Source organism: Nomascus leucogenys, chromosome 4 (genome assembly GCF_006542625.1).
Source record: "Nomascus leucogenys isolate Asia chromosome 4, Asia_NLE_v1, whole genome shotgun sequence".
Lineage (NCBI taxonomy): Eukaryota > Metazoa > Chordata > Mammalia > Primates > Hylobatidae > Nomascus > Nomascus leucogenys.
In genome coordinates this window covers 131,942,048-131,967,368 of record NC_044384.1, presented here as the reverse complement: position 1 = coordinate 131,967,368, position 25,321 = coordinate 131,942,048, and the positions used below count along the sequence as shown (strand labels likewise).

Below are 25,321 nucleotides of genomic sequence, written 5' to 3'. Positions count from 1 at the left end.
TTTGTTCTTTTTAAAACACAAGTTCTTTTTAAAAGTAGAACATGTAAATATCTCAAATTTATTTTGCAATACAAAGGGAATAAAATATAAATGGTGAAAAATGGAGTTCTTATAATTTCAAATGATTATACTACTAACTCATCCCTTTACCCTGTTATATTAGAAATGGTATAGTGCTGAAAGAGGATTTCTGAGGGTTAATAACTAATGTGATAAAGAGTAGAACTTCTGGACAGAAGTGAAAAGAACAATCAGTATCAATGTAACAAAACATTGTTTTCTGTCTCTTTTGTTTTACATAGCAGTGCTTTATATGGAAGGTATCTCAGAAATATGAGTTAAATAAGAATAAAATCCCATCCCTATATTCCAAGTTCACATTTTATAAAGCACTCTTGTCAATTTGGAACGTGCTCCTTGTGGTATGTTCACATTGCAAGATCACAGCGAAGGCCCACACTCCACCAATTGTTAATGTGGAATTCTATTTAAGCATAAAAGAGATTCCATTATTGCCTACTTCAAAAACCTATATTTTCTATTAGTAAGAATAAATCAATTCCCTATGCAGGATAACTACCAAATCAACACCATTGTCTCAAACTTTCTGAGTTAGGAGCCAGCAGCTGTGTGACATATGAAGTTTTACGCCAATATGGATTATCGCTCACCTCCTCCACAACTGCTAAGACAGAATTTTAATCAGAGGGTAACAAAGGCAATGCACAATGCACTCTGTGTGCCGAGTGGTCTATGTCCTTCTGCTGCTAGAAGAATGCCTGTGCTAAATTATGCATGCTTTTCTGTTTGCCTGAAAGACATCTACATGTGCACTGACCTTTCCCAAGGGAGACTAGCTAAGGTGAGAATTCTACATTTTGCTTCTGCTCACATGAGCTTTATTTGTTGTCATTAAGGACCATTTTTTTTTTCCTTAATGTACCTGAAAGTAGCCAGAAGGGAACCTCTGCTGCCATCTCTGAATACTGAAAAGGAAGGAACAGCTTATCTCCAGCTTAGAATTCATGCCCAAGCCCAGGAGTACAAGCCCAAGCCATAGAGGAGGCCAGAATGCACTCTAAGAAGTGTACCCAGCTGCTTCATGGCACACCAGGGAGCCAGGGCTATCTGTTCACCCCCAACAATGAACGCTGAGGCTCCTCAATCAAGGGAGGGAGAGGGACCAGGCTAGTGCCAGGCTCTGGGAATTGTAACAGAACCTGAATGGCCACTCCCCATATCACTTCCATCTCAGAATCAAGGTATGTGAATCAGAGATAAAAAATTTCAAAGTATCAGCCTCTTGCGCACAACCTGAAATCTACACCTTGTACCGAGTGTTAAACTAGATGAAAGTGGCCTAAAGCTGCTTCAATACTTTGCATCCTTACATAGCAAACTGCCACCTAACTTAAGAGAATATTCTTGTAACAAATAGCTGAGTCTCAGCCAATCACAGCAGCCAAGCTTCAGCCAATCACAGGCTGCCAATGAATCAGATCATAAGGTAAATGTCTCATCATACTGTGCCCAAATAAGGCAAATGCCCAGCCATGACTAATCAAGCTGTGCCTGTACTTTCTTTCTCTGTCCATAAATATTGCCTGCACACATTGCTGGGCTGAGCTCTCTGAACCTCTACTACTTCAAGGTGCTGCCTGGTTCATGAATCATTCTTTGCACAAATAAACTCCACTAAATTTAATTTGTCTGAAGTTTTTCTTTTAACACAAGAAAGAGAAGAAGAATTCTGAAGTACTCTTCCCTTCTTCTATTAGTGTTGACTCTTGGCTGAATGTCTGAGAGGTCACAGAAAAATCTGAGGAAGAAGAAAACACAGACTTCCATTGCCAGTAATATGGCAGACTAGATAGCTGAAGAAAAGCTGTACAAAACACCTAAAGTTACTGAATGTCAAAACACGCACATACATATATGTGTGTATGTATATATGTGCGTATGTATATTATAAATATACATATATATTATAAATATACATCCGAATTCAGCATGGTTGAGATGATGGGTAAACAAGGAAAACTGTCAGAGCCCTGAAATAATAGGAAAGCATGGATCCAAACAGATAAGAAAGATCAGGCTTGCTCTTGCTAGCCAGGAAATCAATGTTAGTGAGCCACTTAGAAAGGACAAGGGGCAATGTCAAGGGCATATGCTGGGGCCAGAGGTTGCCAGAGGAGATCCCATGCACAGAACTGAGAACCCCCAAAATGCAGCAGCCTTAGGAGGTAAATTAGAAAAATATGATCCAAGAAAGCAAGTGGAGATGCTTGCCCATCTCAGCATTGGCTCTGGGTGAAAAATGAAGAAGAGGTGCCCTGAGAATGCCTAACTATAAGGCCTCCTTCACACATGTATGGGCTGAAATTGGCACTCTGGGGCCCCAAAATTTCCATACCAAAGATTTCATTTTGAAACACTTTGGAATGATGGTACTCCCAGATACTTCCAAGAAATAAATGTAAGTCCTCTCTGAACAAACACACTTTAAATATAGGCCTCAAAAAATTCTCACATTAACATTCCCATAGATAACATTCCAGCGACCAGAAGCTCAAATCAAAATACCACAAAACTCTCAGGGGGGAAAGCTGTCATGAGCAAGTAACAGGAAAAAAAAACATGCTGCAAAATTACATGCACAAAAATTGTAGATATTGGAATTATCAAATAAAAACCATAAAAATGTTTTATCTTTAAGTGTATGGCAAAAGACAAAGAGACTATCAAGAACTATCAGATAGACTTAAAAAAATAAAACTTTATGTATTGAAAGACAGAAGATCTGACCCTTATTTAACAACTTTACAGGAAAAATTGTTAAAAATAAAAATAGTTCCAATAACTTTAATGGAGAAAAATTATAATACATTCCATCTCCATGGAAGACATCCAGACAACCTTGACAGGTAGAATAATATGTCAATTGAACAATAAAAACAAATTCAAATCCTAAAAACAATTTGAAAGTGAATAAATATATAGTATAGAAAAAACACAAAGTACATAAAGGCTTTTTTCTTCTTTTTATACAATCAATTTTATCAATGTGTTTTATCAATTTTCAACATTTGGTAAGTTTATGGGTATTTCACATTCAATCTGCATGTAAAAATAATATTGCAACACAGGAAAACACATTTAAGACAAAAATGCTTCAAAACTTATGGAAATAGTGCAATCATAACAAGCTAAAGAGATGTACAATAGCCACCTCTTCTTCTCTTTTGTTTGCAGTGTGTGCACAGCAAATGTTTTAATTCATTCAAACACAAAGCAGAATTCAAATTTCCTTAGCAGGGGTCAGAAAACTAGAGCCCACTTGTTTTTATAAATAAAGTTTTATTAGAATATAGCTGTGCTCATTCATTTACATGTTGTCTATGGCTGCTTTTTTCCTATGATGACAGACTTGAGTAGTTGTAACTTACACTGAATGGCCCACAATAGCTTAAAATATTTATTTATTATCCGGCCCTTTACAGAAAAAGTTTCTATAGGATAGTCTGTCACAAACTGCTGACTATGTATTTTCCTGAATTTCTAATGTCTAAATATCACTTCCTATAGGGTTTTATCTCATGTGCTTGGGACTGAGAAAGTCCTTAGGTCCCAAAACCAAAAAAAAAAAAACAAGAATCATCCAAAGAGTGGCACTACTTTTCAAAAAGCCATTAACTGAACAGTTCTTATGCACAGTATGTCTGTACGTTGACATTAGAAACCGAATAGATGGTCTACATATTGTATTGGACATGGTTAAAAAGAGAATTTGTAAAACAGAAAATAGAGTTGAAAAAATTACCCAACAAACAGCACAGAGGGAGAAAAAAGATAGAAATATGAACAAGATTAAGGAACAGAGAGGAACTCTACAGCACATCTCACTAGAGTTCCAGGAGGAAACACTAGCAACATTGGGGAAAGAGGTTATTTTCAAAGAAATAATGGCTGAGAATTTTCCAAGATTGATGAAAGACAATTATCCTTGAGTTCAGGAAGCTCACAAAACTCTGAACAGGATTAAAAAAAAATCCTCACTCACCACATTAAAAATAAAAGCATAAAGGAGAGAGTAGAAATAGGAAAAACAAAGATACTTAAAGCAGCCAGATAAAAAAGGCACGTTTCTATAAATATCAATTCAATTTAAAACTGACTTCTGAAAAGCCAGTTAAATACTATATTTTAAGTACTGAAAGTTAATAACTTCCAACCTAGAATTTTATACCTAATGAAACTATCTTTGAAAACTTAGAATAAAACAAAGTTACTGTCAGATAAATAAAACTAGCAGAGTTTACTTCCAACAGGCCCTTACTAAAAGAACTTCTAAATAATGTATTTCAGGAAGTATATATCTCCCAGAAAGAGTCTAAGAGGCAAGAAGAAACTGTGACTGGGAAAAAAATACATATATGTGGTTAAACCCAAATGAATGCTCACCATTTAGTACAACAGCAGTAATAATATCTAATTTGTCAATTTACAAGATAGATAAGGCAAAAATACTAAACAGGTGGGGATCACAGTTTTCTAATACTTTCTTTTAGGAAAAAGAGACATAAATATATTGATCAGCGGTTAATTTTAGACTTTGTTAAGTTAGACACATATGGAAAAATTTCTAAGAGAACAACTGGAAAAATAGTAGAATGCGTAACTTCCAAACTAGTAGAAGAAAAAAATTGGAAAAAGAAAAAAAAAACCACTCAATTCAAAAGAAGGAAAAGAAGGAGAGAAAATGAAACATAAAAGAAGTAGAATAAATAAGGCACATAAGATAAGTAGCAGTAATCACAATAAATGTAAATGTACTAAGGCTCTAACTTAAAGACTGAGATCATCACATACATAGTTCTAAATCTAGCTAAATGCTATTTTCATATCAAAATAAAAGGATACACAAAATATTATGATTCTACTTACATGAGGTACTTAGAGTAGTCAAAATCATAAAGACAGAAAGTAGAATGCCAGGGGCTAGGAGATGGATAAACAGACAGTTAATTGTTTAATGGATATAGAGTTTCAGTTTGACAATATTAAAAGAGTTCTGGAGATGGGCAGTGGTGATAGTTGCATAACATGAATGTATTTATTACCAATGAACTGTACACTTAAAAATGGTTAAGATGGTAAATTTTGTTACGTATATTTTGCAACAATAAAAAATGAGGTAGCCAGGCACCATGGTTTGCACCTGTAATTCTCAGCTAATCGAGAGGCTGAGGCAGGAGGATCACTTGAGCCTAAGAGTTGGAGGCTGCAGTGAGCTATGATCACACTACTGTACTCCTGAGTGACAGAGCAGGATCTCATCTCCATAAAGAAAAACATATTTTTTTTAATGGGGAAATAAGAAAGCAAGACATAGAGTGGAATATTATTCTGCTTTAAAAAGAAATAAAATTCTGACACATGCTACAACACGGATGAACCTTGAAGACATTACAGTAAGTGAAATAAACCAGTCAAAAAAGGACAAATCACTATATGATTCCATGTATATGAAGTTCTTAAATTGGTCAAATTTATAGGGACAGAACGTAGAATGGTGGCTGTCAGGGGCTGGAGGATGAAGAAATGAGGAATTATAGTTAAATAGGTACGAGTTTCAGTTTGGAGAGATGAAAAAAGTTCAGGAGATGAACATCCGTGATGGTTGCATAACAACGTGAATGCACTTAATGCCACTGAAGTGTTCACCTAAAAATGGTTAAAATAATGAATTTTATATTATGTATATTTTACCACAATAAAAAAATTTTAAGACACAAATGTACAAAATAAAAAGATAAGGAAGTTTTAAAGTTAAGGGCTGGCCACGCATCACTAAAAGCAGAACCATAAGACACTGTGCACCGACTGAAGCAAAAATAATTATTCATATAAACTACAAATTATTTTTGTCTGAAAAAAATGAACCTCCATTTAATTAAACCTCTAGATATAAGTAACGTTTATAGAAAATAAAGAAGACACAAAACAAGTAAATGACGATACCAGGAAGAGGACTTTCAATTACAAGAGACTTCACAGACTAAGCAATCAAATTCAATGTGGGGCCCTCCTATACAACATTAATCAAACAAAAAGAGATACTTTTTGAGATAAGGACAATTTAAACATGGTCTGGGTATTCAGTAATTTTTAAAGAATGATAATTTTTAGGTATGAAAACAGCATGGTGGTTATGTACAATAAAGACCTTATCAAGTTGAAATATATATGATATTTAGGGGGTATGCTTATATCATGCTACTCAAGGAAAAATCTAGTAGGCTCTATAATTTTCTGGCCACTTGCAGGTAACAGAAAGTCCTAACGTTACTTTAAGTCACAAAACATAATTGTGATTCAGATAATAGAAAGTTCAGCTCAGTGTATGACATTGACTCTAAAGAAGATCAAACAAACAGTAAGACTTCCTGCTGCATCCCCCAGCTAGGATCTGTACAGGTAGCCTATAGGCTTCTTCTCTGTTTTCTACCCACTTTTTAGCTGCTGTTACTCTTCTCTCTGGGTTTGAAACATATGAAGAAGAAAGACCACATGACTGCCACTGCCATGAAAATGCTGGCTGCCTCACTATATCCCCTTCCTCTTTACAAAAAGAATCACAGCAATAAGTTTATATTTCCTAGCTTCTCTTAGAGCTAGGCATGACCACATAAGTGAACCCTGGCTAATAAGCAAAAATGTTAGGTGGAGCATCCTAAAAGTCTCCTTAAATAGGAGGGGGCAGACAGTTCCTCTGCCCTTCCTTTCCTTCTATGCCTGGAAAGTGATGTGATGGCTGGAGCTTTAGCAGCTGTCTTGCACCATGAGCACAAGGAATCTATTCCTAGGATGTAGGAGCAGTGAAGTAGAAGACTTGTTCCTAATAACTCTGTGGAACTACCACCCCATTCCCAAATTGCCTACTTCTTGACTTATTCTATGTAAGAAAAAAGTAAACTCCTATTTTGTGTTACCATTGTTCTTTCATTTATATGCAGGCAAACTTAATCCTCACTAGTGCAAATGGCTTCACATCCTGTAGACCAGCATATACTTAAACCAAGTTTCTCTCTTTCTTATGGGTACTTTTGTAGGTTTTCCAGGGGCTCCCTGCTGGGCCCCTTTAACCAAAATCCCTGTGATGTGGATGATGCGTTTAAGTCTTCTGTTTGTACTGCCCCCAAGCCTACCCCTGCAGCCCCTAAAATTCACTCCACAAGCTGTCTGCTGCCTGTGCCTCCTGGGCAGAGGCCAAATTGTTCCAGGCTGGCTCTCCATCCCGCCTGGGCCACATCTGCTCCACAGGAAGCGCACACAAATCTCTCCAACATGCTTGGCAGCGGGGAGGCCCTATCCCAGCTGCCCCCCTTCACTCTGCCACCAAAGTGTCTCACCCGAGTCACATGACAGCCTGCCACACTCTCAGTCCCAGGGGACACAGAGCCTGCTGTCCAGGCAGCCTCAAAGCAGCTGCTCTCTCCAGGCTTGGGGTGGGGGCAGCACCCCCACAACCCTTCCTCCAGGACAAAAGGACAGTGATAGGAGCACAGCAGAGGCTTCTTCAAATAAAGCCCCTCACCTATCCAGTACCAGCGTTTTACTGTATCTTCAGAGCGAGAAGGATTTTCAAGAGCTTGATCCTGGTGTTTGGACATTTCATTTGAAAACCTCCATTGGGGTCTTTCTTGCACCTTATTTTAGTAACTGCTATATAATGTATCTTGAAGGGTTAGTCAAATTTTCCCATTCAACAGCCTGTTGAACTGGAACAAAAACAAATTATTTGTGGATGCACATTTCTGGTAAAGCTCAAAAGAAAAGCAAGGAAACAGTTAACAATATTTGGAAAAGCAGTTACCCCTGGGGTGAAGGAGTGGGAGGTAGGAAGGAAATATGACCAGGAAGCACACGTGAGGGGTTTCAAAGGAATGTTCTAGATGCTTATGGATAGTTATTTGTTTTATTATCATAAGTTAAAATGGACGCACATGTTACATAGCCACATATGTATTCATAATTTATAAATCTAAAACTAAGCAAAAGAAGAGACACAAGATAATATCTAAACTCCATAGCAAAGCAATTTGAAAATAAGATCACACTCTGAGAATTAGGTCATGAACTCAACAAAATGGAGGAAGCAAGTCAAAAACTGACTTTTGTGCGTAGGTTGAAGGATTTCCTCCAAGACTGGGGTGTTGTTCTTAGACAATTCTACAGTGGCAGTCCAGTGGCACAGACAATGCCCGTAACCTATCTAATCTACTTTAATCATCTGCGTGGATAGATCAGAGAAAACCATCACAGAGTTGGTCACTGACACTCCAGAGCTCCCTATAGTAGGAAAACTCTGCAAGCCCTCAGAGGTGAAAAGGGAGTCTTAGCCGGGTGCAGGGGCTCATGCCTGTAATCCCAGCACTTTGGCAGGCTGAGGCAGGTTTATCACGAGATCAGGAGTTTGAGACCAGCCCGGCCAAGATGGTGAAACCCCGTCTCTACTAAAAATACAAAAATTAGCTGGGCTTGCGTGTGGTAGCACACGACTGTAATCCCTGCTACTCGGGAGGCTGAGTCAGAAGAATCGCTTGAACCCGGGAGGCAGAGGTTGCAGTGAGCCGAGATCGTGCCACTGAATCGTGCCTGGGTGACAGAGTGAGACTCCATCAAAAAAAAAAAAAAAAAAAAAAAAAAAGGGAGTCTTAGCTAAAAGAGTCGGGGAGCTGATCCTGCTGGCAGTCTACTCAGCTAGATCAAGGCTCCATGAGCTATAGGGACATTTTATAAAGGCTTCTGAATTCTTTTCGCATTACTTTAGTAATTGCCAAAGCAACTTTCTAATTATGATCTAGCTTCTTACTTAATAGCTTGTCTACGGGAAAAGAAACTGCTGATCGTATGGATTTTATTCTTGTTATTAAAGTAATGCTAGCTTTATTATAATTAATAACGATGAGAGCTAATATTTCTGGTGTGCTTATCCCATTTGATCCTCACAATAACCTTAATCCTATCAACAGGCAGCATAGGAAAGTGATAAAAAGCAACAGACTGCCAAGATTCAAATCCCAGCTCAACCCTGAACAGCTGCGTAACCTTGAGCAAGACATTAAGCCCCTTTAGGCCTCAGTTTCCTCACTGTAAAGAGAGGATAATGGTAGTGCCTGCCTCATAGGGTTTTCTCCTAAAGCACCTGGCATACACTAGGCACAGTATAAATGTTATAATTCCCGTTTTACAGACAAAACAACTGAAACAGTGCTTGGCATACAGTGAGCACAATATAAATGTTTGCTATTATTCCCATTTTATAGACAAAACAACTGAGGCTCAAAGTGGTAAAGTAACTTGCCAAAGTTCCATAGCTAGTAAATGGCAGCTGGTCTAACCCAGACATCTTAGACTTCAGACCCAATGTGCCAAACCACTGTGCTGTATAAACTGAATACTCAAGTTGCCGTGACAGTTCTCTACAAAGGTAAATTAACCTGTTTATCTCTTGGGTCCTTTTCAACCGTGGGGCCTCTCTTGGCTAGGTGATTTACTCAATACCTGATCATTGCCCTTGCAGGCTGAAAATGCAAGATGCCAGGCCTCTGAAACAGAACACCCAACTCCTCAGCTGAGACCTGGTCTGGCCCAGCTGCAGCCAATGCATCTCCCACGACAGCGGTTTGCTGCCCTCTCTGACGAGGTACTGAACTCTGAAATTCTCAAAGACTACCCTGGGAATTTTCGTCATTGAGATTTCGGCTTCTAACAATACACCAATGAAAAAATATCACCCTAGACAGATTCAGATGATCCCAACCCTGTCTTCAGCGGGCCATAGGCAATGGTTCTTCCTTCGACATCTTTCTAACCTACCCAGACCAAAATACACTATATCTGTGAAGGGTCTGGAAACTGGGAAATGGTCCAAATGTCATCATCTCTCAGGGGCCTTCACTGTACTGTAGAAAACGCACAGGGAATGAGCCTAGCTCCTGTTCCACTTCTGCCACTAGCAACCATGTGAACTCTGAGAAGCCTCTTTGCCTGTCTGAGCTTTGGCTTCTCCTTCTGTGGTGCAGAAACACTGTACTAGATGATCTATACATTCCCTTCCTTTCTTTGATCTTTATTTCCATGTTTTCATTCAGAGCCAGATCTCATTTTGATTTGACCACATTCAAAAACAACTCACAATAAACTCTCACTTTAGGGAGATACACACACGCCGATTTCCATAATGCATAAATGGAAAGCAACGCTGTTGCTATTTGCAATTGTGAAGGGACAAAGCCGCTTTCAAAACCCCAACATGAGCTGCTGGAACCAGCGACAGGGAAAAATCTATTAGTCCAATAACCATAAATTACATGAAACGTACGGAGTGGAAGCTTTTATTCCCGAGAGTAAGAAGCAATAAACTGGGCCTATTCCTAATCTGGTTGATGCCAGTCAGCCCAGATTACATGTGTATGTGTATGCCTCAGTGTGTGTGCACAAATGAGAAAGTACTGTGAACATCTGAAGTAAGGACCATAATTCATTACGATGAGCATCTCAAAATGATATCAGATAACTTATCAAAGATACTAGAGTGATTCATAATCTTACTTTTGGCCCTATACAGACAAAATACTTGCTGCTAAATCAGCGATGCAAATATACTTTTGAATTAGGCTGCACAGAACAGATAAATTGAGAAAGTAAGTAAGGGTTCACCACATGGACTTTCAATGATGGTGGTTTGATATCTAAAAATACTCTTTTCATCATCAGCATGTATAAAATGTAACTACTTATTGATTGGTTTTTTCTTCTTCCCAACATCGTTGTAATTTATATTTTTATGATTTAAAGCTACTTTAAGATGGCTCCATTGAACAAAATTAATGCCATCAAGTAACTATTCTATATATCTTTTCAGAAGTCTGATTCATAAAAAATGCAAACTATAGATGATGAATTTCTCCACACATTTTTTAGAGGTTTCATAATCTTTGTAGCATAATTTCTCTTAATGGCCCAATAGTACTGAATACTTCATCAAATTTTTATGCAATATATTTGGCGCAGTGGCACTGTAATAAGAAAGAAGAAAAAAAGACAAATGATCCAGAAAGCTGAGGTATGTTATAGGTAATGACCAGACTATTATTCTAAATGATAATGCCACGCTTGCCCTAAATACTTTGCCTAATTAAACTTCACATGAGAAAAAAAAAGCTTTAATATTTAACAAGTATAATGGTGCAATCAATGTGCACCAATCAGTCTCGATAAGGAGTATTGCTTATTAAAAAGAAAGACAGATGGCTACAGGAAAGGTATAATCATTAAAAGTAAGACCTCACAGACTCCAACTGTGAACACCAGCCACGTTCTTTAAAATTGCCACCAACCACAGAAGCTCAATGCCTATTTAGTCCTGTCCTCATGCTCAGCGGACCACAGATACACTCACATCATAGATTGAATAAAATAACTTGGTTCAAATAGATTGTCTTTGCTGTTTCTCAAAAACCATCTTTTCTTAACCACTTTTGCTGATGTCAGAATCCCAGAGAGTCCAGATGTCCAACATGTCTCTTATAATCGTTTCAGCTAGGTAATTAGTCCTCCTTTTTATTACCTTCAAGAACACTTAATGTGTTGGAAGGCTTCCTGCCTCTATTAAATCCAGCCAGCCTGCCACAAGAGTATGAATATATAATTTGTTTATAGGTAGCTTTTAAGAAAACACACAGTTTGTAGGAATATAATTGAAAACAGGCATGCTTATAAACTGAAAATTATAATAAAAGAGATTTCTAAAGGTGAGTTTTCTGTTTGGTTTCTCCAAGGTCAGATTTACACTCAAATACAGGGATCCTTGAATGTGATTTGTCTATTCATGAACACAGTTTTTATTAACCATGTCGACTATTAAATTGCTACATTTACTCTTTCCACACACCTTTATCAAGAAGCTTCTGTGCCTACACACTGTACTATACTTGCCACACTTTTGGGAAGCCATTATAAAATTGTGTAAACTATGGTCCCTATACTCCAGGAGTGTATAATTTGGTCCAAATGTAATGTAAACACAGCTAAAGCATCCACTGCCACGTAACATATTACTCTTGGTACCCAAAGAGGTATCACAGCAATCTTGGGAGTAAAAGTTTTAGAGACAGACAGACATTTGTTCCAATGCTGGTTCAGCCTGTCATAGTCGTCTGACCCAACGTATTCCATCGATGTGAATCTCAGTTCTTCAAATATTTTTGTATGTGTTGAAAACATAAATTCTACAAATAAAATACTTCAAACAGGGTTTAGCACATATTAAAACTTCCTAATCTTCTGCCATTCCCAGATTACCAGAAGAAAAACGAGCCTTAATTTAACTGAAAAGCCAACTATTCACCCCTTGACTTAGATACAATGATACCCATATCCACATCTTATCTCTCTTTCGGTACATACAATCCCACTTTTGATACATAATAACTGTACATACTTATGGGGTACATTTGGTTTTTGATATATGTGCACAATGTGTAAGTGATCAAATCAAGGCATACAATCCAATTTTTTACTTGTGTCCCTAAAGAAACTGCTCAGAACCAATCTTACCAAGTGTTTCCAGGAAGATCATAGATTTGAAGTACAGGGAAAAAAGGATTTCAAACTTTAATTCACCAGCTGGATGTGTACAGATGAAGCTAAGGTCATTTAGAGTCCGTTTGATTCATGAAGCTTTTTGCCACTGTTTCCAATTCTGATGTTGTAACATAAACAGGAAATAAAAATACATCCCTGTGCCTTGAAGTACACAGTGAGAGCTCACCATCCCCAGGGAATATCTGTGACTGAAATGCGAGGGGTTCATGTCCAGGTCCTGCTGCTCACAGCACAGAAAGCCAATCTCCGAGAAAACACGTATTGCCAGGGAAGAAGGTTTTAATCAGACAGCATCTCCCTGACCCACTAAAATTAGGAGTTTATATAGCAGGGAAGGAATGTAAGTACACATCGGAAAACAGGAATTAGGGAGGGGTAAGGAAGGGGAGTTGGCCAACAGGAAGCAGGTGGTCAGTTAGGCAATTACAATGGATGAATGGTCTGGGGTTTGTTCAGACTTGCTGATCTGGTAAGTTTCAGCTCCTTGGTAATATCTGGGAGTCCTGAGTGTTGGTTTTCTGAGAAAGGAACTCAGATAAGACGAATGTAAGTTTCTTAAGTTTTCTATGTTTATTCAAAAGAAGCCATAAACATCAGTTCTATGGGAAAATTGGACCACTTTCAGATGCCCCATGGGTCAGTAAGCCCTAGTGTAGTAATATATTCCTTTCCTTGTATTTCAATCTCCTGTGAGCTCCTGGGGTCAGAATCCCCTGTCTGTTCATCTATGTAACTCCAGCATCAAGCACAATGCCAGGCATACAGTAGAAGTCAAAAACTAGATTCTGAACAACTTGAGAGTAGGCATCTTGGTAGTTCATTATTATAAGGGGCACCTAAAACTATCTGCATATTAGCCATGGTACCTAATGATGTTGCAGAGCCCATCAAGTGCAGATTGATGAAAATAAGGAACCTGGGTTCTATTCTCAACAATATCATTCATTCCACTAAGTAGCTGGGTCATCTTAGAAAAGTCACTTAGCCTCTCTGAGCCTCTATTGCTCATCTTCAGATTAGATGGATAGTACAGGTCATCTCAAACATGCTATTATTTCTGCAAAACACTGTTGTTAGATCAAATGATCTGAGATGTTATTATTTCTGTTGATATATTTTTGCTAATCATTGGTTCTCTCGTGAATTCCAACTCCAACATGTTATTGACAAGATTATTAAATGAAGCCTACAAGTCCTCCAGGAATGAAGTATCTCTTTCAAATGCATGATTTTGCCATTTCAAAGATTTCTAGCTCATGTAAATTAAATAAACAAATATGGTCAGCTTTATTCAAAGCTTTGCCATTCATTCTCTGCCCTTCTTTCCTACATGATGGAGAGCAATGGCAATACTTGGTGATTTCACACACTGGCATCACTGGCATGTCATCTGCCCCAAGAATAACACAACCATCACTTATGGACACCAGGGAAAGGGATTTAAAGAGCCAGTGCCTCCCACATGCCTTCACTTCAGTGGGTGGCCAGCTCCACAAGCCAAAGAAGCCCCTCCTCATGCTTTCAAGTAACCAGACAATTTTACAAGGATCCCACATTCACATCCCGTCCCACTTTGGTGAAAAGTGCAAAAAGTCACTGGTTACCCTATGTGCACCAATAAAATTCACCATCTTGAGAGGATAGGGAAAAAATGCAGTCCTGGTACTTAGCCAGCAAATAATTCCTGCAGTTGGTTCAAGAGTTCAATGTCTTGAGTGGGAGAGAAAGCAAAAAAAAGCCAGTAGTTCCTGTATTTCCTCCAACTTCATTTTCCATTAGAACACCAAACGTGAAGATACTGGTTCTACATACAGGGTCTAAGGAGGTGTTCCCTGAGGCCTCTGTTATCCACACTAACAATGCCCCAAGCACTGGTGCAGACTCATTCTTGGAAGAAGGCAAAAAGCTAACTCCAGTGAAGCTGGATAAATTCCTTTTTATACCCAGGTATATTAATGGGGAAAACCCTCAGGATTTTTAGTGACTTCAGTGAATAATATGTTCTCTACAAAGGAAAGCTATTTTTGAGAGCACCCCAGACCCAAAATGTTGAACCAGCTTACTCAATCCAACAGAGTAACTATTTTCTGCTCAGATTTTGGCTTCAGCCACCCTCTGGACTGATGAATCAATTCACAGTCCACAAATTTCATTGCTTTGCATTTGATTAAATTCCTACTTTATGGATTAAGAATTTGCTCATGGCTACAGAGTGAGTCAGCTACAGAGTTCTGTCTCCACCAAGCTAGTTTCCTACTGCAGAAAATTGTCTACACCTCCATTTGGAGGAGAAGTAAAAAAACAAAAAAAGAAAAGAAAAAGCCTCAAACTCAGCTCTCCTGTTATTCAGGCCCAGAAATACATGGGCCATAAGTTTAGTTAAAAGATGAAAGAAATCTCCCCGCCAAAAAGCATGCTTTAGACAACTTGGAGGTCATAGGTATATCCAAAGAAATATCCCTGCAAAATACAAGTGTCCTCCCTTGTTCACCCATTATGTAGCCATAAATGTACTCAAAAAAAAATCTTACTTCTATGCATATAAGATACTCAAAGGTAACCTGGAAATTTTAAGTTACTTATATGTATGGAGGTCCAAGAAGATGTATCTATTTCCTATCCTCTTGTATAAAGAGTAGATGGTAAATAATAAAAGAAAAGCTGTTACCTTTCGGGTAACTAATTAAAGTAGCCAGGGGACATTAGGAATTCATCATTTAACAGCAATTCCTAGTTGTTCCTCTCAGTCTAGAACTTCGAAGATATCAAAGGATTTCTGGGATTAGTTTCCAAACCCAAACACCTTATGATAGTGACAGGCACACAGTAGGTATTCAAGACATATTTGATTATAATAACCTAGAACTTACACATTTAAAAAACTAAGAATAGAAATAGGAGATATAAGGCCTAAAGCAAATACAGCATGCTCTTCCTCATCTTCCGAATGCTCCTTGACACTCGTTTTCTTTTCCATGTTTCTTTCCCGTCCCTCTCCGCCATAACAACAGTTGACACATATATTAAGGATTTACCATGTGCTGCAGCGTTTACGTACATTAGCTCAATGACTCAGCAAACCACTCAATAAAATAAGCATGATTATCCCCCCATTTTATGGATGAGAAACAGGAATTTAAAGAATTAAGTAGGCTGGATGTGGTGGCTCACATCTGTAAACCCAGCACTTTGGGACGCCAAGGAGGGTGGATCACCTCAGGTCAGGAGTTCGAGACCAACCTGCCAACATGGTGAATCCTCGACTCTGCTAAAAATACAAAAATTAGCCAGGTGTGGTGGCGAGTGCCTGTAATCCCAGCTACGTGGGAGGCTGAGGCAGGAGAATCTCTTGAACCTGGGAGGCAGAGGTTGCAGTGAGCCGAGATTGCACCACCACACTCCAACCTGGGCGACAGAGTGAGACTCCATCTCAAAAAAAAAAAAAAAAAAAAAATTAAGGAACTTGCCCAAGTTCACAGAGTTAAAAAGTGAGGTTGTTGTGCATGACTCCATCTCCCAGGCCGGTTCACCAGGGGTGCTGTTTCTTTATTCAGTTCATTGGTTCCCAGGTTTTTTCACTTATTTGTGTGTTTTGCATATGCCCATGATACTAATACTCCCAAGAACCGTTTGAACTAACTTGGGTTTCATTTCAAGGACTATTCCTCTTCCCACTAAGCTGTCCTTCTGTTTTTGTTTTTTTTTTTTAAAGTTTGCTTGTTCAATTCATTTTAATACACTCTATTAGTTCCACAAAATGGGCTTTTGAAAATTACAGTAACTTGCTTGAAACAAACTGTTCTCCAATTTGATACTGTTTTTAAATTTTTGGCTTTTAAAAAAAAAAAAAAAAGCCTGAATCAAGCTTCTCTTGCACCTGGGCAGGTTCTGTTTGCTTATTCACAGAAGGGCTGGCTTATGCCTATGTGCCATGGCATAATAAATAATGAGTAAAGGCTTCCTGCTCCTGGCTGAGGTAGACGTTTCTGAGCTGTAATGATTTTGAAAAATCCATGTTCCCTCCCTACCACACACAACATCTACCCTGGTCACCAAACAAGGTGGCTCATTATCATAAAACCACTTGAAACATCTCACTAAAGACCATCCCTGATCTAACAACACAGACTACTATACAGAACTGCAAGCAGGGCCCTATACAGGCCTCTGGCTCCCCGCATCATAGTGAAACACACCTGGATGTAATTAACCAAATCCCCAACTGGCGGTGTGGGGGGAAAGGCTCAGTTCTCCTGCGACAATAGCTACCCCTTAAAGATCTCCAGTAGTTATTGCCAGACAACTAATAATTTTGACTTAGCTACTCACTGACAGGGGATATACTGCTTTTGGAAAAATCCTGCAGTGGGAGGCCAGGGAGCCAGAAGTCCATAAGAGGCAATGCACCAATCTGGAGATGTACCAGGCTGCAGCTCTCCTCTGAGCTTTTCAGTAGAAGCCATCTAGCTAGTGCAGCACAGCTGAGCCCCTGACCCAGCCTTGGACTCCTCAAAAAATGGTCACTTATATGCCCCTGCATCCTGGATCCCCAACCCCTTCTGTTCAGCTGACCTCCAACTTCATTTCTGACTTGTTCCAACTTCCATGGGACCTGAGTTCTTGACTTCTTCTTAAAATAGCTTCTCCCTTACCCCTTGTACCCAAATCTTATTCTACACCATAGGTACCTCTCTTGGGCTCCAAGCTGCCATTTGCCTCCTGGCCATCCTCTTTGGCCAGCTTAGGTAACAACCAAGGGTCACAGGGACCCTAAACTGCTGCCAGGTTTGTCCCAGCCTCTGGTGGAAGAACCACAAAACGACATTCTAAAGGAAATGATCACACTCGGCCTTGGATTTTAGATACTTTTATCTCTACGACCATTCTGTCAGTAGGGGGCAGCGGGGAAGAGGGAAGGGAAGGGAAGGGAGAGGTTGAGAGGAGACAGATGAGAAGAAAGAACAAAATGGACACTGCTATTTGTTGGTACCTACTACTTCCTGGTGGCTTGGAATCTTACCTATACCTTTCGTTTAAATCTTGCAACAAGCCTATAAGATGTTATTATCCCCATTTTGCATATGAGGAAGCTAAGCCTCAGAGATGTTTAGTAATGGAACAAGGTCCCTGAGTCAGTAAGGAGTAGAGCTGGGATTCAAACCCCAGGTTGTCCACCACCAAAGTCTCAAACCCTTCCTCTCTCCTGCACTGTCTTCACATCTTGGTATTCCCTGCAGTGTCTGGCAGAGTACCTTCATAGAACAGGTGCATAAAAATGTTTGATAGATGAATGCATGAATGGTTGACTCCAGCCTTAATACCTTAATATTCTGCAACCCACACACTTGATCTTATTCATACTTTCTGCTTGTAACATGCCTGCCAAATGCCTTGATCGGAAGTTAGATGTTAAACAAAGATGTTGCTCTACATTGTATTTTTGAGCTGCTAGAAAAAGCTACATACACAAACCTATAAATTAAAAGTGCTGAAGCAGACCCTCTGATAAAAATTATTTTGTTATTTTGCTCCATCATGCCCAGAAATGGAGACAAATGCAATACTGTAAGGAAAATCAATGTTTGCATGTCAGAACTCAAAGACCTTTTCCAGGCTGCCAATTCAATGAGTATTTATGCTGGAAAAGACAGCAAAGAAGTCATGAGCTCAGGTCCTGGAGCCAGGCAGACATGCACTAAGGCCCAGCTACACCACTTACTAGCTGACCTTGACTTGCTTCCTAAATCTTAGTGTTCTCATCTGTAAAACGCAGATAATAAGAGTGCACAGTTCCTAAGTTCCTGGCTGTGCTGATTAAATGAAGAACTCATGTACCATACTAAGCAGAGTACCTGCTACATATTTAAGGGCTCCATCAGTGTTAACCATTTTTATCATGGGAAGAGAATTGTGATAGAAGTGAAACAAGAAACCTTAAATGAATTACTTACCTTTGCAAACATTATTATGAGTACTAAGTTTACCTGAATCCTCTGTTCCAGATTATTGCGACTACTAGAATGATCTACTCTGAAAGCAATGCAGTCAATAATGATAATATTAATAACAACAACCAACAGTTATATATTGGTATGGTTTGGTTCTGTGCCCCCACCCAAATCTCATGTCAAATTATAATCCCCACATATGGAAGGAGGGGCCTTGTGGGAGGTGACTGAATCATAGGGGCAGACTTCTCCCTTGCTGTTCTCGTGATAGAGTTCTCACGAGATCTGGTTGTTTGCAAGTGTGTGGCACTTCCCCCTTGGCGTTCTCTCTCCTGTTGCCATGTGAAGATGTGCTTGCTTCTCTTTCACTTTCTGCCGTGATTGTAAGTTTCCTGGGGCCTCCCCAGCCATGACCCCTGTGCAACCTCTGGAACTGTGAGTCAACTGAACCTCTTTTCTTCATAAATTACCCAGTCTCAGGTAGTTCTTTACAGCAATGTGAGAACAGACTAATACATGTGTATATTTATATATATATATAACATTTTTAAAAATTGTATATATTACATAAAATATACAATGTTATACAATATATTTTTATATGATATGATAATGATAATGATGATAAATGATATACATTATTGTATGATATATAATATAAAATGTTATATATTATATGATATGTATTTTATGACACATATCACATATAATAGTATATATTTATATCATATACTATATACTATATATCTTATATGATATATAAAATATACACACACACATATATAACCTTTACTATCCTCCAGACATTGTTCTAACCACTTTTACAGACAAAAGCGTCAAACCCAGTTATGCAGGTTGTGCCACACGTGTGCCCTGCAGGAACTTCAGCCCACTCTCTGCTGACCAGGCTAAGCACCCGACATGGAACAGTCTACCACAGAGGAAGGGGTTCCTAGCACAGCCCTGTGTACATATATTGACCTATTGACTGATGCATTAATTTCAGCACGTTTTTTAACATTTAAGAAACAGAAGTAGAAAGTCACTTTTGAGAGAACACAGAGCCGAAGTCAGAGACCACCATTTTGGTAATTTTATTAACAGAATAGATGAACATACCACAAAAATCACCAGTGACCTGTTCCTAGTATTAAGCTGCAGTGCTGTGTGCCCATGTGCCTTAAGAAAACAAAAACAAGGCTGGCCCTCAGTATAAATGGACAATTCACATCTACCTCCTCCCCTTTTCCTGCTTTTCTTTTCCTGCATCAACTCAAATGTCCTTTGTGTGTGAAAATGAAACAAATTATCAAATATGACTCCCGGGTAACTGAATGTTATGTTTTATGCATTGCCTAAAAACAGCAACAAAAATTATCTGTCCTGCAAAGTAATGTTTCCCCACGTCATAGGTTCAAAACATGAAATTCCAGCAAACAATTATTTTTGTGCAAGCACACCTCCCAAGTGCTGGTTCCTAAAAATGACTCCCAGGTTTAAAGACTCATTCATTTCCTCTCAACTCAGCCATTCATAACCTTGTTCAGCTTGGAGCTCTTGCCCAAACTAAATTGTCCCATCCTACATAAAGCTTTGTACCTATCATCTTGGCGTGGACTCAGCTTCAGTCTGCGAAGATGAAGGAGAGGCAGGGAGACACCACGGCCTTTGCTAGCTGGGGGTCTGAGGATAAGCCAAACCCTTGCAGTTCTGGGGAAGCATTAGTTTGTGCAAATGGGACCTCTATAACCTTTTCATGTGCACAGAATCCTAAAAGTAATCTAAAACATTTAGCTTAATCAAAGGGAAATGATATTTAAAATGTTCTACTTCATCCAAAAGTTATTCCTCTTACCCTGTTCTCTTAAGACTACTGACCTAGACCTTGATTTTCAAAAAAACCAGATTGTCTTACTGTAAAATCCCGCTATGTAAAAATCAGAATTGGATGTCTGATAATTTTCCAAACTCAGGGACATTCTGCTAGATAAGACAGGAAAACCACTGGTAAGATTTAAGACCTACGATGGGCTAAACTGCTCTCTGTTGCTAGTTTTTGTTATGGTTTGGTTGGGTTTTGTTGATTCGCTTCTGAGACAAGGTCTTGAGATGTTGCCTAGTGTGGTTTTGATCAATTGAGTGCTTCAGAAATCCTACTACCTCAGCCTCCCAAGTAGCTGGGACCACCACACCTGGGTCTAACTGTTTCTAATTTTACTTACAGATTAAAGGTATTTAGTTTGTCACTCGAATTAAATTTCATGAAAAACCTGAAAATATAATGTTCTCATTCATTTACATAAAATATGGCAATATTTTCAGTAATAACGTTTGTTTATATACATTGTCAGTAATTTTTCTACCAAATAGAAAATTATTTCTGACAAATAAAAACACAAACAAATAAAAACTTCTTCAAGTTGTTCAATAAATATTCTCAAGCTTGACTAACTTCATTCACATTAGAATTTAGAAATAAGAGGTCTTTTCAAAAACACATAGAAGAAAGGTGCCTTTCAGTGATGCATCTTGGAATGTGATAAAACACTATTTAAAGATGAGATTCAATGTGGCTCCATTTTTTTTTTTTTTTTTTTTTTGAGACTCGCTCTGTTGCCCAGGCTGGAGGGCAGTGGCGTGATCTCGGCTCAATGCAACCTCCACCTCCCGGGTTCAAGCGATTCTCCTGTCTCAGCCTCCTGGGTAGCTAGGATTACAGGCGTGTGCCACCACGCCCAGCTAATTTTTGTATTTTTAGTAGAGGTGGGGTTTCGCCCTGTTGGCCAGGCTGGTCTCAAACTCTTGACCTCAAGGTATTCGCCCGCCTCAGCCTCCCAAAGTGCTGGGATTATAGACATGAGACATTTTTTAAAAAGGAAAGAGAACCAGAAGCTTCTGCTAGCCAGATGAAATTCCTTGAAAAACAACTTATATTGCTGTTAGTGCTACAAATATCTATTTTGGAAATAAAACCATTTTAAACACATTAAAAGATAAAAATAAGCTGTACCAAACCACTGAAATACTAGATGAAAACCATATATATATATTTTTTTCAAAGTTTTAAAAAATCATATATTTGGAAATTAGAATATATAAAATACAAATCCACATTCTTACACCTCTTTTAAGCCCTTAACGCTAAAGTTATTCAAAAACAGTGCCAAATCCATCATTTAAGACCACTTTCATTTATTTTTAGGCCTTTGGCTAATGCTTTTGACACAAGGTTGCCCTTTTCTAATAAAGTATTCCATGTCGTGAACCCAGGAAGTTAAATTTCTTTGCTACCTTAAAGGACAGGATAATGGTAATAAATGACAGCCTGGGGTGATACACTATGCTGAAGAGGCCCCTAGCGGCGAAGTTACTCTCCAACCCGGCTTTATAGGTTTTATAAGACTGCTTCGCCATGAGTGCAAAATCAATGGGTAATAAAGTCTACCTTAGCTTTGCCTCCGTAATAACCTCTATTAGCCCTAATATATAGTAGGGCTAACATTTAGAATCTCAAGGTCCTTTCATCAGGACTTATTAAAAGAAGGATGTGACCCAAAAAATAACTTTAGCACTTTGGGAGGCCGAGGCGGGCGGATCACGAGGTCAGGAGAGCGAGACCACGGTGAAACCCCGTCTCTACTAAAAAATACAAAAAATTAGCCGGGCGTGGTGGCAGGCGCCTGCAGTCCCAGCTACTCGGAGAGGCTGAGGCAGGAGAATGGCGTGAACCCGGGAGGCGGAGCTTGCAGTGAGCCGAGATGGCGCCAGTGCACTCCAGCCTGGGCGACAGAGCAAGACTCCGTCTCAAAAAAAAAAAAAAGAATAACTTCATTACATTCTGTATTTTAAATCAACAAATATTTATTTAGTCCTTATGCCCTGCCAAGCACTGTGTTAGAAGTGGAGGAAATAGGAAAGATGAGGACCCTTGCAGACCTTACTGTTATTTCTTTTTAACGTAATAACATGGCATTAAGAACAGAGCTAGGGCAATATGAAGATCGGTAAGCACCATTCATCATCATATGAACTTAGGATGGATTCTTAGGAAGATACAAGAAAAAGCTGAAGTATTGCCCCAAAGTTTCAACTGCTTATTTTCAACACCCATACTGGGTAGCATCTGAGATTCTTCAATAAATAATCAATGGATAAATGAATAGAAAGTAGGGTTACAAAGAAGAAGGAATTTTTACAATTTTTTTTAATGTTGAAACATGCTGGAGTTGGGGATCCCTAAATGTAAAGAAAGACAAAAAAAAAAAAAAAAAAAAGACAACATTTATGAAATGCATACTGTGTGCTCGGGGCACTAGGATAAGTTCCCAAAGGTAATTTCCTCCTGCTAAACACCTCTATAAGGCGAGGAGTATTATTGGCATTTTACAAATTAGGACAGCAACGCTGGGAAAGGGTAAGTAACTTGCCCACGGTCATACAGTTAATAAGTGGAAGAAGCCGCCTGGAGCTCAGGTCTCTGAAACAGCAAAGTACAAGCTCACTGCACTGTAATGTAAACGGATGAATCCAAATGTTGGAGATTCTGCTTTAAAACCCACTAATACATTTTACAAATAGACATATAAGATTTAGCACACAAAGATGAACAGGATTAAAGTATTTTGATATTGTATTATGTGGAGTACATATGGTGTGGTAGCTCAAGGCAGATGAATTATTAAATATGTACGGTGATCTTACAATGGGTATCGCCCATCTCATGCTTTCTAGGAATTGACCATCTTCTGGCAGCCCAAAACCCAGTCCCCTGTGTATTATGCACTATTACAAAATGTGTTCAAGTCGCCTTTTATGCCTAAGGCTTACATAAAAATTCACCTTGCCTTTCTGCGTCTATTTCCAAGTTTGAAGGACCTTTCTCCCTCCAATTAGCAACATTTCAGCACTGCACAGGGCTTACTAACGCTCACTGTTGCAAATAACACCAAGGTAATTTGACTTTCTTGTAGAAACAATGTCGACAAAATCCAAGAAATCCTACAGAATTAAATGTAAATTTCCAGTTTAAAAAAAACCCCTGAAAGAACATTTCATTATCTTTATTATCTAGACATATCTAACAACATTAAGTAAAAACTGCGCCAAGGCTTTGAAATCAGAATAAAAGTGGAGTTTGTGAAATTTAACCACTCTATGCTTTTTATTAGTATTTCATTTATGAGTATTTCCCGAAGCCCACTGTTTTGGCAGGCACAGTGCTGTTAACATCTCTTCCTTTCTCACCATTCTTTGCTCATCAATGAAAAGACAACTTCAAAATCTCCGACAGGAGCGCAGGTGCAGGAAGTGCGACGGAAACAAACAACTTTGCCTCCGCTTCCTACAGCTTTCCTCTCCTCCCTGCCCTTCCAACCCCCATCCCACCCCAAGATCATGCCCTCGCACAGCTTCTACCCACCGATCGCACGTCCCCTGGGCATCTTCGGAAAGCGGTGACCCTCAGCCACATCCCCCACGGGCCCGGTCCCGGGCAGCCGAGCACGCTGCCCACCGGCCACCCTCGTCACGCCCCCTCCACCCTCTCCATCCCAGCCACAATAATACAATAACAGCAGTTATCGCGCGGCACGTGGAAAGGCTATTTTTCAGTGGGTTTTGCAGAAAGTAATTAGACAGCGGAAGGCCACGAGAAAGGCTGGTGAAGCCAAACCGACCCCGGGAGCGCAGCGGCCCCGGACCCTCCCTGGAAGCTCCCTCCGCGTCCCCGCGCGCCCACCCAGAGGCGCCGCGCCCTCCGCCTGCCAAGCTGCTCCCCGGCCCCTGCCTGTGCCCTGGGCCCCCGGCGGGCAGCGGCGGAGGGAGGCCAGGCGCGGCACCGTTCTCCGCAGCTGCACTAGCCACCCCGAGGTCGCGGGGTGGGCGGGAGCGAGCGAGGCGCGCGGGGCTGTGGGGATCTGCCGGCACCAATGACGCCCCCCCGCGGCGCACCGCGCCCCGGCTGGCCCGGGAGGGGATCCGACTCACCCGAGGCGCCCTCCTGGCTGCCCGGCCCTGCTCCGGCCGCTGCAGCCGTCGCTGAACTTTCTCTCCTGCGCGGCCCTCGCTGACTCGGCTCCACCTCCCGCTCCGGCAGCCGCGGAGCCTCCAGGGACCCCGGGGGCGGGGAGCAGCGGCGGCGGCTGCGGCTCCGGCGGGCGGGCGCAACAGCGGCCAAGCCTGGCGCCCCGCAGCGCAGTGGGTCCGGCGGGGGCGGCCAAGGCCGGGCTGGGGTCGCGGTTGGCCGCGGACGCCCGCGTCACCCACGGCCCCTCTGCAGTGCGTCCCTGCGCCCGTCGGAGCGGCGCCCTGGCTGAAGCCTGTCACTCTCGGAAGGGGCCGCGCTCGGACACCAGGGCGGTTTACGCGTGACTGGTCACCGAGAGCCGGAGAAGTTTAGAGACTAGGACACTGTGGTGTGGCCCGAGTTGCAGGAGAGAGGTGTCCAGTCTCCATGGGGTCCTTACTCTTGCAGGACACAGTTCCCCATCCCCCTGCTCCACCCGCTCTGTTCCCTTGGCTGCCCTCCCCGCCGAGCGCCGACTTCCATGCAAAAACTTTGTAAATCGCACTTCGGAGAATTCATGCTTTAGTCGCGGTCTCTGCTGCTCTGGTCAGCTATAACGCCTCCCCTAGAGAGCTTTTACTTACAGCGAAGGTCAGGAACCCCTGTAACTCTCACACCGCACCACTGTGGGTAG

General features: G+C 40.4%; 1 protein-coding gene across 1 annotated transcript in view; it reads right to left on the bottom strand.

Annotated features, from left to right (window-relative positions):
* The window catches only part of CSGALNACT1 (chondroitin sulfate N-acetylgalactosaminyltransferase 1), a 355,242-nt gene extending 330,513 nt beyond the window's left edge, over window positions 1-24,729 (bottom strand). The window contains exon 1 of the mRNA XM_030812279.1: window positions 24,609-24,729. The gene's annotated coding sequence lies outside the window, so the exon portion shown is untranslated. The remainder of the gene's footprint in view (window positions 1-24,608) is intronic.
* Between the last annotated feature and the right edge of the window lie 592 nt (window positions 24,730-25,321).